Source organism: Culex quinquefasciatus, chromosome 3 (genome assembly GCF_015732765.1).
Source record: "Culex quinquefasciatus strain JHB chromosome 3, VPISU_Cqui_1.0_pri_paternal, whole genome shotgun sequence".
Taxonomy (NCBI): domain Eukaryota; kingdom Metazoa; phylum Arthropoda; class Insecta; order Diptera; family Culicidae; genus Culex; species Culex quinquefasciatus.
The window spans coordinates 66,012,841-66,027,804 of record NC_051863.1 but is presented as its reverse complement, the minus strand read 5'-3'; the positions used below and the strand labels follow the sequence as shown (position 1 = coordinate 66,027,804).

Sequence of the window (14,964 nt, the reverse complement as noted above, 5' to 3'; positions counted from 1 at the left end):
TTCGCGCATACTAATTCAATCGCTTTACGCCAATCGTGGGCTCACCAATCGCTCCCAAATTTTGGGAAATGGTTCTGAATCCCAGAAAGAACCAAACAATTATATTGCTGATATCGATTGTATTTGAATGGGCCACAGTCGTTGATTGAGGTCCTTCCAATTAATCGCTATTTTACAAATTAACTTCGTCTTTAATATGATCTAACTTGAGCATAGCAGGCAAGATAACTTTTTGTCCTCCGTTGCTTCCCTTTTCCTGGTCACCAACGGCGCCCATCATGTCAGAGTGCAGATCTCGTGGAAATGCACAGATCTGCATAAAACAAACAGCTGTTGGCACACTTTGAATTTAATTACATGGACTCCGTTCTTGTACCGGGACCACAACCTACCCGCTTACCCTAGCAGAAGCAGCAGTCTTGCTGCAGTCCCGAAAACGTCGCAGTTGCCGGTCGGTCGGTCGTAAACCGCTGTGGCACAAGGAGTGGTGTGGGTGCAACGGGTCGGCTTTTGGGTGCGGCCGTTCCGCCACCACCACCCGGCTGCGAGACAGGGACGGCACGAAAACATCAACTTCGGCGGCGGCGGCGAGGTTCCGAGCGATTTTCAACGCCTTACCGAGCTCAGTTTGATTTGTGTAATCTAATCGAAAGATTGTCCGGGTTGAAGTTTGTTCTGTCTTCTCGGGGAAGATCGCGCGCGATTTTTTTAATTCTGGGAGTTTAGTGGTTTTGACAAGTGTTGTGGTCGTTTGGGTTTGTTGAGTTGTCCATTAGGTTCGCGGTGATCTATCCAAAAGATCTTTATTAGGCAAAAGTCGGCGTGACATTGAACTTCACCGCGGTTTCCGAAAATAGATCGAGCAGTTGCAACAGTGCAGTGGGAAAGTGAGTGTGTGCATCGGCGGAAACCTGTCAAAGCCGTCAACAAGTGTTTCCTTTGTAGCAGCCGTACTGACGGACGGACGGTCGGTTAAATTTAGCTGATCGTCCGTCTAATTGATTGTAATCGATCGCAAAGTCGACTTCGTCTCAGCTCGAAACATCTGCTGTCCCATCCGGATATCAACGACTCAAGGAAATTCGATTCAGCCAATTGATTGGAACTGCTAAGCACTACTTAAGGGAAAGTAGTTCATCTGCTACTTAATGGCTTGATCATCTTCTTCGTAACTCTTTGAATCCTCAAAACCAAAAATTCATTGAAAGAAGAAAGTTTTATTTTTAAAAACTTGCACCACGAATCACCCCACAACAGTGTCAGTGGAAAATTTCTCAAAAAAAAAAAAAATCTCGCGATAATATTGACAGAAGCTTCTTTCGGCGGCCGCCGAATTCGGTTGACCTTTTGACTTGCCGTATTTCTCGTACGTGTACGACGAATTGGCAAAAGTTGAAACTGCAAGGAAGTCGCGTGTTTGCTGCCACCACTGCGGTGGTGATACCGATATGCCAACAACAGCTGCAGGTTCCGTGACTGAATGAGTGGCGTACGGCGATCTCCCCCCAGCGCGCGTACGACTATAAATATTATTGATTTGATTTGAGGCAAGTTTTGCTGCGGTAGTCGTTTTTGTGGATTTAATTGGATGGCGGACCTCAAATAGCAGCTCTAGTTTGAGTCTTGGATTGACACTTCGATTTGGCTAATCTTTGGATTCGATCGGTTTCTTATCAGCTTGAGAGATTCTCGAGTTTGCTTTATAATGTATTCATAAATATTCAAACAACGAAAAAAGCAAACACAAACCTGAGAATATATTTGTAGCCTACTCAGTTGCATAAATACAATTAGATTACACAAAAACAATGAAATGAATCAAGTAATTATTTTTTATTTCGTTATCACGTGTGTAGTAATGTTGGTTTTTAAGCAGAACGAACCGATGAAATCGTGTAAATTTCTTCTCAGGATTAAATTTACCTTGTTTCCAAAAAGATCCTTACTTTACATGAAATCCTTAGCAATTTTGCAGGTATATAGGGGAAATATACTCATTTTAATCACACTAAGCCGTTCGACCAATTCTCATCACTTTTGCCGTTTCCGCTATTCAACCAACATTTTCAGATGTATCAACAATGAAGAGTTGCTTACTCACTTTAAGTTGAGCTATTTATTACTTTGGAACAGTCAAAAACACTTTATTTAAGCTGTAATTCTTGATAGGCCGATAATAGAAATAGGCTGAGAAAGGGTATAGTTCCCCTACTTCTTCTTCTAGGAATCGTTTTTTTGACAACACTTAAGAGCGAGATTGGCTACAATGTTTCATTGGTTGTATCGCGAAGTCTCGATTTGGATCAAACTTTTTGATTAATGTTGAGTTTAAGAAAAATATTTTCAGCTGTAATTTTCAAATGCTGTGAGAAAAAGTCAAACCAATCACGGATCTTTATGGCACATTTTGCAGTGCTCAAAAAAACCTTCGAAATGCAACCAAGAGAATTCGATTTCATCAAGTTTAACGAAAAGGCGAGCAATTTGAAGATTGCTAATGTTTTTTTTTGATTTCATACTTCAATGCTCATATCTGGCATGGGGGTTGTTTTTGCCTCAAAACCAAAGAATCCCAAGTTTGTTGACATTTCCACCCCCGCGCCCATGGCGCCTTTCTCTTTTTCTTATAAGACCTTATTCTTTTATTATTCTTTTTCAAAAGACCTTATTTTTAAAATGCATTTTCTTAAGAGAAAACTTAACAAAAAGTCAACTATTACAAATTTGAAGATTTTTACGTAGAATACAATGGGATACTTAAAATATACGTAAAGTGTTCCTAGATGTTAAAATTTTGCATTTGATGTTTTGAAATACATTTCTAACACTTTGAAGGAGCACTTACGGGAAAACTGACAATTGCATTCAATCGCTAAGAGTTTTTTTTACAATAAATTCAATCAAAACCTCAGGGTAAATTGAATATTTCTCGAGGTATGACATTTTTAGGTGGAAAATCTACTATTGCTTAGCAAATCAACGTCGTCGTGCTATCTTGTTGCATCCGCCATTTCGACGTTCCGAGAAAAACGCGTTTTAATGTTTGACCTTGAATAAACAAAAACGAAAGCACGCAATGTAAACAATAACAAACACGTTTTGTTTGGCTGACCATTCTGTGCATTGTCCCGAAGTTTGCTTAAAGTTGGTTGCTGGAGTCCCGAGTTATAATTACAAATGTGTACGGTAGTCTTACTTGTACGTGCGTCAAACGCGTTCTGACCTGAAATCCCTTTGCCCTTTATCGCACTTACATCAATTTTCAGAGAGTGACAAGATAGCACGACAAGATTGAAACTACTTTCATATGTGATATGACAAAAATGCATGGAGTTTTTTCGGTTTTTGTTGAATATCTCAGGATTGAAATCGAATTTTGGGGATCTGTGAAGGTCAAAAGATGAGGCATTGTGAGCTACACAAAATGGCGTTCTTAACTCAATTTGGCCCAAAATGCACGTACGACAAGTTAGCACGACGGCGACGAAATTTTTTACATATCCATCAATATTTTACAGTATGTTGCGTATGAACACAAGACAAGACTTCCCAACTTAATAATTTGCTTATAGGATTTCAATTAATTTTTGGTATATTTTTCAACTGCTAAGATTTTTCTCTAGATTATTATTTTTATAACATGTACTGAGGTAGGATACAAAAAGTCCATGCACCATTCTGGAAAAAAAGTTTTTTTAATAGTGTTTAGAAAAATATATGTGAAAATTCTTAGTTTAACCCTTTAAGGCCTGAATTTTTAAAAAAAGGTTAATGATGGGAAAATGATCCTGAGAAGCATACGAAAATTATAGGCTACTTTAGAAAATTTTGATTTTTGGGTCATATTTATATTTATGAGAGGGTTAAATTCCGATGTGATTTTCATAGTCATAATTTTTCTTGTTAAAATCGATTTAAGGTGTTCAAACTTTACTTTTACGTCAAATGTACCATCACTAAGTTTGCTGATTTAGTTTTTAAGAGAAAATTAATCAGTGTTTACTCAACTTAATAAGTTTATAAACATTTTAACAAAATACATAAAAATTTTAGGTAAAATTGTTCAAAAGTCAGAATTTTACCAGAAATTCGTTCAAGCCAGTTTTGTTTATAAAATTACCGGTTTATGTTACATTTTAAACTGAATTCGAAGCACGAATCAAAAGTTTTCATATTTTATACGAAATTTGTTCAACTGAAAATGCCTATAAAATTTATTATTTACAAACTTAAAAAAAAAAATTGTCCATAGAATCCAAAAATGTATTCCGTTTTCCGTTTCAAAATCCTGTTTATTTAAAAAAATCATGACACTTTGAGAAGATTCAAATAATGCTATTCATCAAAATTTTCTTAATTAAATTAAAAAAACTTTTTAAACATTTCAAAATTATATGAAAAGTTTTTACTTTGAGTCAGTACGATTCCAGGCCATTCCATACGTATTAAATTATACATTATTAATTTGTACAGTGCTTGCGAAATTTCGACTTTGTTTGTGATAGCTGACAGAACACTCCAATCGTCTTCACCACGACAACCTTAATTTTCCATTCTACTTTCGTTCGTTTCACACACAAAGGAATGAGTGCTACGCAAAGTCACTCACACAATCATTGGCCTCCCTCCAGTAAAAAAATCGCTTAGAGAGCGGTCGTTTGACATTCTTCCGAGATTCCGTTCATCTCTCCAATGATAGCAATCATATGACTTCTGTCACCACGCAGCATACACTAGGAAGAGCGAGACAAAAACGAGAGAAAGAGAAAGAGCACGTTGTATCGTTCGGGCGGCTGCTTGAGTGGTGCTCATTTTTCGTTCGTTTCATCTTCGTGTTTAGGTTCACTGACTGCCGCCAAGCAATGCCGATAATGATAGGCGTTGTGTGTCAGCGATCAAATATCATTTTTGGGAAATGATCACTGACTGAAAGTTCTATCGAATGTCGAGCAGTCTCATTCAGTGATAGATCCCTTTTCAAGCATTGCGCTGGTAGCTGGACTCACAATCAAAAGGGCGTCTGTTCGAATCCCGGGGTGGATTAAAGCTAAGGTGTAAAAACAGGTTTGCAATTGCCTCAACAATCAAGTTTTTCGGATTCCTAGTTTCGAGTAGGAATCTCGCAATCGAGAAGGCCAAGGCAATGCTGTAGAGCAAATAATTTGATTTTGGATACGAAAATTATAGGGTAGTTTTAGAAATTTTGATTTTTGGATTCTATATTCAAATCAGGCTTGATATATATTAGGATTCTCAAAAAAGGTCCCCAGACCCAGAAGCGGAAAACGAGTTTTAGGGTCATTCTAAGCGATTTTTTCCATACAACAATGACTTTTTAAATTTGGTGGGGAGGTGCGGAGTCGGTATTTTGCGTTACGTTTTAAAAGAACCCACCCTAATAACGCTAATAAAGTTGCAGATTTTTGAATTTTGTGGTTAGGGATCAAAACTACGAATTCGTTTAGATATTTTTTATGTCAGGCAACCACAATTTTCTGAAAATTTGTTTTGTTGTTTTTTTGTTCTATGGATGTTCCACCGGTCTTTGTTTGTCACTTTTTATGGGTAAAATAATTGTTTGCTGTTTTTTTTTGCTTCCCGTGGGCTATATAAACTAAAACAAACCGCGCTGTTTTTGCGCTGGCAAAGCCACGTCACCGGAGCCGATAAATGCCTGCCCTGTTAAACATTCGCATATATTTTAATACGCAAACTAAGCTCATCTGAGCACTTATTAGTCGTTCAGCCGATATGGTGGCATATTGGCGCGCATTTCCCCCCCCCTCTCTCGCTCGATTATCAGTGCACAGAAAACGTGCTCAACTTTTAATTGCTCTCCCTGTAGTACATGACGTTGAGGGGGGTTGTTCGTATTTATCGAAACACATAAACTACGCTCTTGATTTGTTGAAGGATCCCGCCCCCCCTTCCAATCTTCTTCTAGTGAACTCACTCCCGCAATCATTCTTGGGCGGGGGAGAAGTTGAAAATTTACGAAGCTCACGTCCGATGTTCTGGACCGTTGGCGCACTTAAACTGACCACCGCCAAGTAATAACGGGTAATTAAAACTAATTTAGTTGTTTTCGATGAACGGTGCCCGGGAGTGTGTGTGTGTGGCTATCTGGGGTACTGTCAGTGGGTTGTCACTAAGGAACGTGTGTCAAGGTAGTTTTTAATTAAAACTGCTTTTTTGTTTAGTTCAAATAACTACAATGTTCGAAAATCGCCATTCATCAGTTTATTACAAAATTTTGATGGTAATAATTGAACTACTCAAACAACACATAATTCATGGATTACCCACTTGTTTCACGAAGAAGACTTCAGAGACTCTTAGCTTGCTGACAAGTTATGAGTGAAGAGTATGTGGTATTCGTACGTGCGGTTTGTCTGATATACATTGTTCTGGATGGCAGTTGAGCTGATGGGTGCAAATTTCAATTAACTTCGATAATGTACCGTGCGCTAGCATGGCGAGTGTGTAGCTGTCCGTTGGACTTACATTTTTAATTGAGGTTGATAAATTTATATTATTTTCTCCCTAAGATCTTAAGGAAATTGTGCTCCCTGTGATCTGAAGTCATATTTTGAAACTATCTTGAATAAGTAATAATTACATTTTTATTATTGTGTTCCGTCTGGCTTTAAAGTTCAAACGGAACTCAAACAGAACATTCCTTGCCCAAAATCATCGAGTGGTCGTGCCAAGCCGTCAACTTTAATTCCCGCGTGCCCTTTATATTATTAGCAAACCACACTGACACATTGTGCAACTAACCCCCCAAAACATAAAGTCGCAGTTGCTAAAAATAGCCCCCCCCCCCATCTTTCCTCTCCATCTTCCTGGTCAGGAGGCCAACTCTTCGCTTTCATTAAGCAATAAAACGCCAACCCAAATTATGTTCATCTTTCTGCGACGTCGCCGAGGTTGACAGTCTGAGGAATTCTCAGGAATTTCGCAGTTTTAGTAATTTTTGATTTGTATGAAACTGTGTCCATTATAATTCCTTATGTTAAAGGAGCCATTTTTAAAATGGTAGGAATAAGAGTTGTTTGCGCTTCAAAACATAATCTTAATTCTAAAATTAAAAAAAAAATGTTTTAATAAGGCTGGTACAAATTTTATTTAAAGTTTTTGCCCCCCCCCTGCAAATTTGGCTCCAAAAATCAGTGGGCAATAAATATTTAAAAAAAACTTCAAAATTTCAATGGGAATTTAAGTGCAATCAGCTGAAATCAATTTAAAATGCATTTCCTTGCGATCATTAAAAAAACGATCTTTAGTATCGCAAAAAGTTTGTTTTCATTGAAATTTTTGTTTTTGTCAAATCTTACATTTTTTGAAGACTAATGATTGCAAAACAACTTTCTTTTAACATCGAGATCTACAAACTGACATGGCGAGCGCCGTTGGTGGCCAATGACTGTTACCCATTCGCAACTGATAGAGTTTTAGCAATCATGGTGTTTTATCTTTTCAGCGCATTCATACATGCTGTTGAATCACGGTGGATACCCTTTGCTTTATTGGATTGATATGGGTCCTCCAGGAACTCCCGGGAGTTATGACCTGATGATCCACCTAAACAACGGTGGTCTATGTAGATGTATTAACCATCGGTTTAGTTACAGGTAGCTTCAGTGGACCACGATTGATACTCTGCGCCATTTTGGATTTTTATGGGTCACCCAGCAACTCCCAGAAGTCATGGCATATATATTAGGATGTAACAAAAATGACTTTTTGGCGGGCATTCAGGGGTTTGTTCCGGTGGGCATATTGAGCCTAAATCCCAAATATGAGCTTGATTGGACGTAACAGGAGCTGGCGCTCCGCCCTTCAATTTTAAATGGGATTTAACCCGTAAAAAAAGATTTTTTCAAAAATGTCACTTTTTGAGGCATTTTGGCCACCAATGCGTTTACCAAAAACATCACTGGCGTGTAGGCCAGATCCTTGCGCATCTTTTGGTATATATAACATTGAAGTTTGGAGCATCCTGGAGCTCGGTACAGACCTTCAAAGTTTTGCATTTTTTCAAAAAATCGGCCCCGGCAAAAAAGATATGCGTCGCACCTCGCGACGCCCGAGACGCCATTTGATTTTGCTGGGACCGATTTTTCGAAAAAATGCCAAACTGAAGGTCTGTCCGAGCTCCAGGTGCTCAAACTAATGTTATATACCAAAAGATGCGCATCTGGCCTACACCAATGATGTTTTAGTAAACGCATGTACTCAAATGCCTCAAAAAGTGACATTTTGAAAAATCTTTTAAAATCCCATTTTAATTGAAAGCTCCTGTTACGTCCAATCAAGCTCATATTTGGGATTTAGGCTCAGTATGCCCACCGAAACAAACCCCTGAATGCCCGCCAAAAAGTCATTTTTGTTACATCCTAATATATATCTACCAGATCAACGGGGGTCTATATGGGTGAATTACCCATCGGTATAGCTTCAGGTAGCTTCACTGAACACCGATGGATACTTTGCGCCATGTTGGATTGTTATGGGTCGTCCAGGAATTCCTGGAAGTCATGACCTGAAGCTATAACGATGGTTAATACAACTATATAGACCCCCGTTGATTAGGTAGACATACAGGTCATATCGACACCGTTGATCAGGTAGATCATCAGGTCATCACTTCCGGGAATTCAATCCATAACAATCCAACATGGCGAAGGGTATCCATTGTGGTCCACTGAAGCTACCTGAAGTTATACCGATGGTTAACTCACCGATATAGACCCACTGTTGATCAGGTAGATATCTAGGCCATGACTTCCAGTAGTTCTTGTATACACAGATTTGTGGATGGCCCCTTATCCTTGTTTTGTGGATGACTCATCATTCAAATATTTCATTTATATGTAAATAAAGTACATTAAAAAAGAAAACCCCGAATTGCGCTCAAACCCCGCAATAGCGCTCCCCCGATTTGCGCCAATTAGAGCGGAAAATTTCACGAATGTTTCATATTTTAACATTTTAATTCAGACCATTAGTTGCTGAGATATCGACATTAGAAATGTGTGGGTTGTTTGGGTGAGACTTCGAAAACATCAATTTTCCTGTTTTTAAGCCTTTGCATAGAGAATTTTCTCAGCTTTTCAAAAATATTGGTTTCAAAGGTGGACAAAAATAAAGTTGACTTTATAGCTGTCGGCCACCATTGCTAGTACCAACCACTAGTGTCTTCCTTTTATCTACAAGGACTTCGCCGCCCTGCGCTCCTAAGTGTATGAAAGTATGGCACGGAGCGACGGCGCCGAATACCCATATTTACACAAAGAATTTTAGAGCGCCCGCCGCGGGATTCGAACCGGTGACCTCTGGATTGTGAGTCCAGTGCGCGGTCCGATTGATCCACACGGGCGGGACCAAAGGTGGACATGTGCAATTAAAATGAATGAAAAACTGCGACTGTTTTCAAAAAAGTTACTTGAAAATGTCTATAACTTGAAAACGGTGCACTTTATTAAAATTTTGCTAAAGTATTTTTTTGATTACATCGAAAAATGAAGTTGAAAAATGTTTGCGGTCAATATTTAGTTTTTTTGAAAAAAATCTGTATGAATTCAAAAATTCATGACTTGGTCAAAGATTTTTTGCACAACCTAGAAAATTCTGATAAGTTGACATTTGATGTCCCCTAAAACATATCTGAAAATAAAAAAAAATAAAAATAGTGTTTTTTTTGCAAATCAAGTTTTAGCGACAAAACGTTTAGATAAAAATCAACTTGAAAAAAGGGGTCGCGATGTGGCCAAAGAAGTTGGGCCATCAGTCGCGTGGTGTTCGTTGGATCGATCGGAGGTGTGAATCGGCGCGCGAGAACCCGCGAGAAAGTGGTAGACAGGTCTAGAAATCATTGAAAAAAGGGGTCGCGGTGTGGTCAGAGACGTTGGACGGAGTGTGGCTCGACGCGTAAGAACCCGCGAGACGTAGTGGAAGTTTCGTGAATTCATTGAAATAGAGATTCGCGTCGTTGTTTGTGAGATTAATTTCTGCCTACGAGCCGGTTGTTTGCGCTCTTGTCGGGAAAAAAACGTGAAGTTTATTTTTTATTGAGCAGCACTATTTGAAATTTTCGTGATATTATAGTATGAACTGCACGTCGCCGAACAAACGTTAATTATAATTACATTTCGTTCTGAAAGCCCTTTCCATAGCATCGCTGCTCGGATGGCACGCCGGCGGTAAGAAGTTAAAAAAATACGCGATTGAGGAATTGATAAGTCTTTCTCATAGCATTGCAGCTCGGATATCATCTTCCAATCATGAATCCTGATCTATTTTAAATTGTACGTCATCGAATAATACGGCAATTCAAATTTCATTTCGGTTTTTAAATTGTACGTCACCGAATAATACGTCAATTCAAATTTCAATTCGGTTTGAAAGCCCTTCCCAAAGCATCGTTGCTCGGATGGCACGCCGGCGGTAGAAGTAAAAATACGCGATTGATAAGTCCTTCTCATAGCGTCGTAGCTCGGAAGGCAACGATTGTTTCACTTTCTGGTCATATCATCTACCAAGATGAATCCTGACCTTCCCTTTCCTTCCCCTACTAACACAATTCCCCCACTTCCCGTGATGCTTGAAGGAGATGCTGTGGATTCAACGGTCTTATGCAGTGTCAACAGGTATAGAGCGACAAACTCTGTGTCTGATGAGTCTGCAACTTCAACTATCGAACTAACATTCCTACCTTTGTTGAACTGCATCTCCTTGGGGGGGCGCCGGTATTGACTTAAAGCAGAGATCTTCAGGGGTTATACAGTGAGGATGATTAGCTCCCACTATTCATCTGTTGGTTCATTGTGTAACTTCAGCTGATCCGTCAATAACGGAGTAGCAGCTCATTGGCAGTCAACCATGCTCATGCTCATGCTCATGCTCAAAACGTTTAGATAAAAATCACCAATTTTTTACCGTGTATCATTTTTTCCAGTGTAGGCCGTACCTACAACTTTGCCGAAGACACCAAATCGATCAAAAAATTCCTTCAAAAGATACAGATTTTTGAATTTTCAAACATCATTTTTGTATGGACAGCTACCAATTTGGTATGGAAAATTATATGGACAAACTAATGATGCAAAATGGTTTCTTTAGGCATACTGAATGTCACCAAAAAAGTTTCAGCTTGATTAAAAAATACCAAAAAATCGAATGTCCGAAATCTGAGAGAATTGCTCGGATGACTAATGATACAAAATGGCTTCTTTTAACAAGAGGACAAAGTATCATTTAAATAAAAAACTAACTTAATCCACCTATGTGGTTGGAGCCTTCCTCACAACAATGGCTGTACACAAGTTTCACCTATTTTTTAGATCCGGCTTCCAAAAAGTACATCGATATCACTTTAGAGGCCATATCTCGAGACAGGGTTGCCAGATCTTCAATGTTTTAGACTCGTTGGAAAGGTGTTTTGATAACCTAACCAACGTCGGGTCGGATAGTGGAGTCGGACATAGTTTACATACATTTAAGTGAGATCCGGCTTCAAAAAAGTACATCAATATCACTTAAGTGGCCATATCTCGAGACAGGGTTGCCAGATCTTCAATGTTTTAGACTCGTTGGAAAGGTGTTTTGATAACCTAACCAACGTCGGGTCGGATAGTGGAGTCGGACATAGTTTACATACATTTAAGTGAGATCCGGCTTCAAAAAAGTACATCAATATCACTTAAGTGGCCATATCTCGAGACAGGGTTGCCAGATCTTCAATATTTTGGGCTCGCTGGAAAGGTTTTTTGATAACCTAACCAACGATGGGTCAGATGATGGATCCGGACAAAGTTTACATACATTTAAGTGAGATCCGGCTTCAAAAAAGTACATCAATATCACTTTAGAGGCCATATCTCGAGACAGGGTTGCCAGATCTTCAATGTTTTAGACTCGTTGGAAAGGTCTTTTGATAACCTAACCAACGTCGGGTCGGATAGTGGAGTCGGACATAGTTTACATACATTTAAGTGAGATCCGGCTTCAAAAAAGTACATCAATATCACTTAAGTGGCCATATCTCGAGACAGGGTTGCCAGATCTTCAATGTATTGGACTCATTGGAAAGGTCTTTTGATTACCTGCCCAACGATGGGTCGGATGGTGGTTCCGGTCATAGCTTACATACATTTAAGTGAGATCCGGCTTCAAAAAAGTACATCAATATCACTTAAGTGGCCATATCTTGAGACAGGGTTGCCAGATCTTCAATATTTTGGGCTCGTTGGAAAGGTTTTTTGATAACCTAACCAACAATGGGTCAGATGATGGATCCGGACAAAGTTTACATACATTTAAGTGAGATCCGGCTTCAAAAAAGTACATCAATATCACTTTAGAGGCCATATCTCGAGACAGGGTTGCCAGATCGTCAATGTTTTAGACTCGTTGGAAAGGTATTTTGATAACCTAACCAACAATGGGTCGGATGGTGGATCTGAAAATAGTTTACATACAGTTAAGTGAGATCCAAATATATGTGAAAACACAATTTTATACATAACTTTTTAACTACTTATCGAAACTTCAATCTGTATAAAACTCGATCCATGGGACCCTAAACCTAGTCGAATGCAACAAATTCGGGTCAAATCGGTCTAGCTAGTGCCGAGAAACATGAGCTAGTTTGTTGGTCACATACATACATACACACACACATACACACACACATACACACACACATACACACAGACATTTGTTCAGTTTTCGATTCTGAGTCGATATGTATACATGAAGGTGGGTCTACGACGTTTTTATACGAAGTTCATTTTTAGAGCAGGATTATAGCCTTACCTCAGTGAGGAAGGCAAAATACAAAGAAACGTCGATTTGTGAAAATGTAAAGAATACTCAGTCTCTCTGTCTTGGGTGACACCTTCATTTCATTCGGCCAATCCGTCATCCTACTCGGGCTGCGGCAGAAAATGAGCAAAAGTAGGGGATAACGATGAAGAAGATTTTGTTTACATGGGTGGCTGTGTTCAGATTCATTCTGAAAATACACTGTGCCAAAATTTATGTATCAACAGGCAGATCACCGCCGGGAATGCATTGAGGCGTCCCTCGGCGACGCATCTTCTGTTGGATGTTTGCCTTCTTCGCGCCAAACGCAATCCCGGCTAACCCTTGGTCTTGATCATGCAAACGTTGATGTTAAATGTTAAAAGGTCTAAAATTAGTAGTGAATAACCAAATTCGAACAATATGATATTTTGAAAATTTATCGATTATTTTATATAAAATGTATTAAAGCAAAAAAGAAAACATTGTCAAAAAAAGGATAGGTCCAGTTTTTGCACCAAGGGTTCCCCCACCGTTCGATTTGGGACTCTGGGACTTTGTCGGTCGGCCACCGACCGACCCGTGGGCTAAAAATAGTCGTTACACTCAAGAACAAACGATTTCATTATTCGGTCGAGCCATCAAGATGCTGATGCTGGGCTGGGGAAATCGGGAAAGGAAAAACAACAACTCGACCTCCTGCTCGACCCGTCCACTTGGGTCAGTCGGTCCGGTTGTTGGTTTGAGAGTGATGGTATCATAATTTTCTGTCGGGGAACCGCACGAAAAACAAATCGATTAAGATTGCTGATGCTGCTGGGGGTGCGCTACTCTGGGGCGTGTTCCCCTTAGGAGACGCAGAAAAACCACAGAATATCATTATCATAATCATTGCAGTAAGTGGGATTTTTTTGTTGTTGGTCATTTTAGATTGTCATGTTGGTAGCAGATGAATGACTTGAGAATGGTTGTTGGAAAAAAGTTATCAAGAAAAACAATGTAAATTGACCAAACTGGAGGCTCACTGCTGATGCAAACATTCATGGAAATTATAAATATTTTGACCAGAAAAGCGCTTGCACAAAGTTTCTCCAAATTCTTGCCTCATGGCCTATCTACAATCACTTTACTTAGAATAGTTAAGTTGCGTAGAACAGATAAATTGCTTAGAAATAGTACGTAACTTACTGTCGTCATCTACAATCAACTTAGCAAACTTGCTGGGCTGTTATACGTTGCTATGCAGTTGTTTGTTTACCTTTGATATAGAAACGTCAACTTGCCGTAGGTTTTGAAATTTTCCAAACCATACGTCAAGTCACCAATTTGCTTACTTTATCATTGTGGAAGATCAGATTCCTTTGCATGGATTCAAATTCCTACGCTAAGTACAATTTTCTAAGTAAAGTGATTGTAGATAGGCCATCAGTCATTTCTTGTAGAGCGAACAAATTGATTTTTTTGAGAAGCTTAAGTGTTTTTGCTTTTTCTAGCGTGATAAAATACTAATCCTAGTACCGTCATCAGGGGTGACATAGGGTCATACATATTTTAGCATTTTTTATGACCCAATCTCACCTCTCAGACCCAATGTTACCCCCTGTTTTTCCATTCAAGTCTCCATACATTTAAAAAAAAATCTTGTTTTTGGCAAATATCGAATCCTTGACAAACAAAATTCTTAAAAAATCATTTTTTAGAGCAAAATTTAACTTGCAATCGAAAAGTATCCAACTATTTTTTTCTGATAAAATATACCGTTTTCAAGTTATAGCAATTTTAGGAATACATTTACGATTTTTTTTTTTTAAATCAATATCAATACTTTTAAATATTTTAATTTTTTCATGTGATTTAGGGGATAAAACCCCGCATCTTTTAAGCCATTCAGAAGTATGGACCAACATTTTGACAACGAGTTCCAAAAAAGTTGGAACGATAACTTCAACTCAATGGTTCTCGGGCACAACTCAACGAGTCAAGATGATTTTTCTTTTCAGTGATTTTTTAGTCAAATCAGTGATTTGTTTGTCAAATCTGTAATTTTTGCGATCAAAAACATCGTTGCAACTTTTTATTCGCATGTAAAAAAAAAATCGTTGAAAATTCCGCGGAGGCAGTTTTTTTAAAAAAGGTGGAACGATGTTTTTGGTCGCA

General features: G+C 38.8%; 1 protein-coding gene across 3 annotated transcripts in view; it reads left to right on the top strand.

Moving 5' to 3' along the window:
- The first annotated feature begins 535 nt into the window (after nt 1-535).
- LOC6032553 (exocyst complex component 4) overlaps nt 536-14,964 on the top strand; it is a 183,305-nt gene continuing 168,876 nt past the window's right edge. Inside the window, exon 1 of one of the 3 annotated variants that reach the window (XM_038262616.1) lies at nt 536-887. The gene's annotated coding sequence lies outside the window, so the exon portion shown is untranslated. The remainder of the gene's footprint in view (nt 888-14,964) is intronic. The other 2 variants (XM_038262604.1, XM_038262612.1) reach the window with 2 other exon arrangements.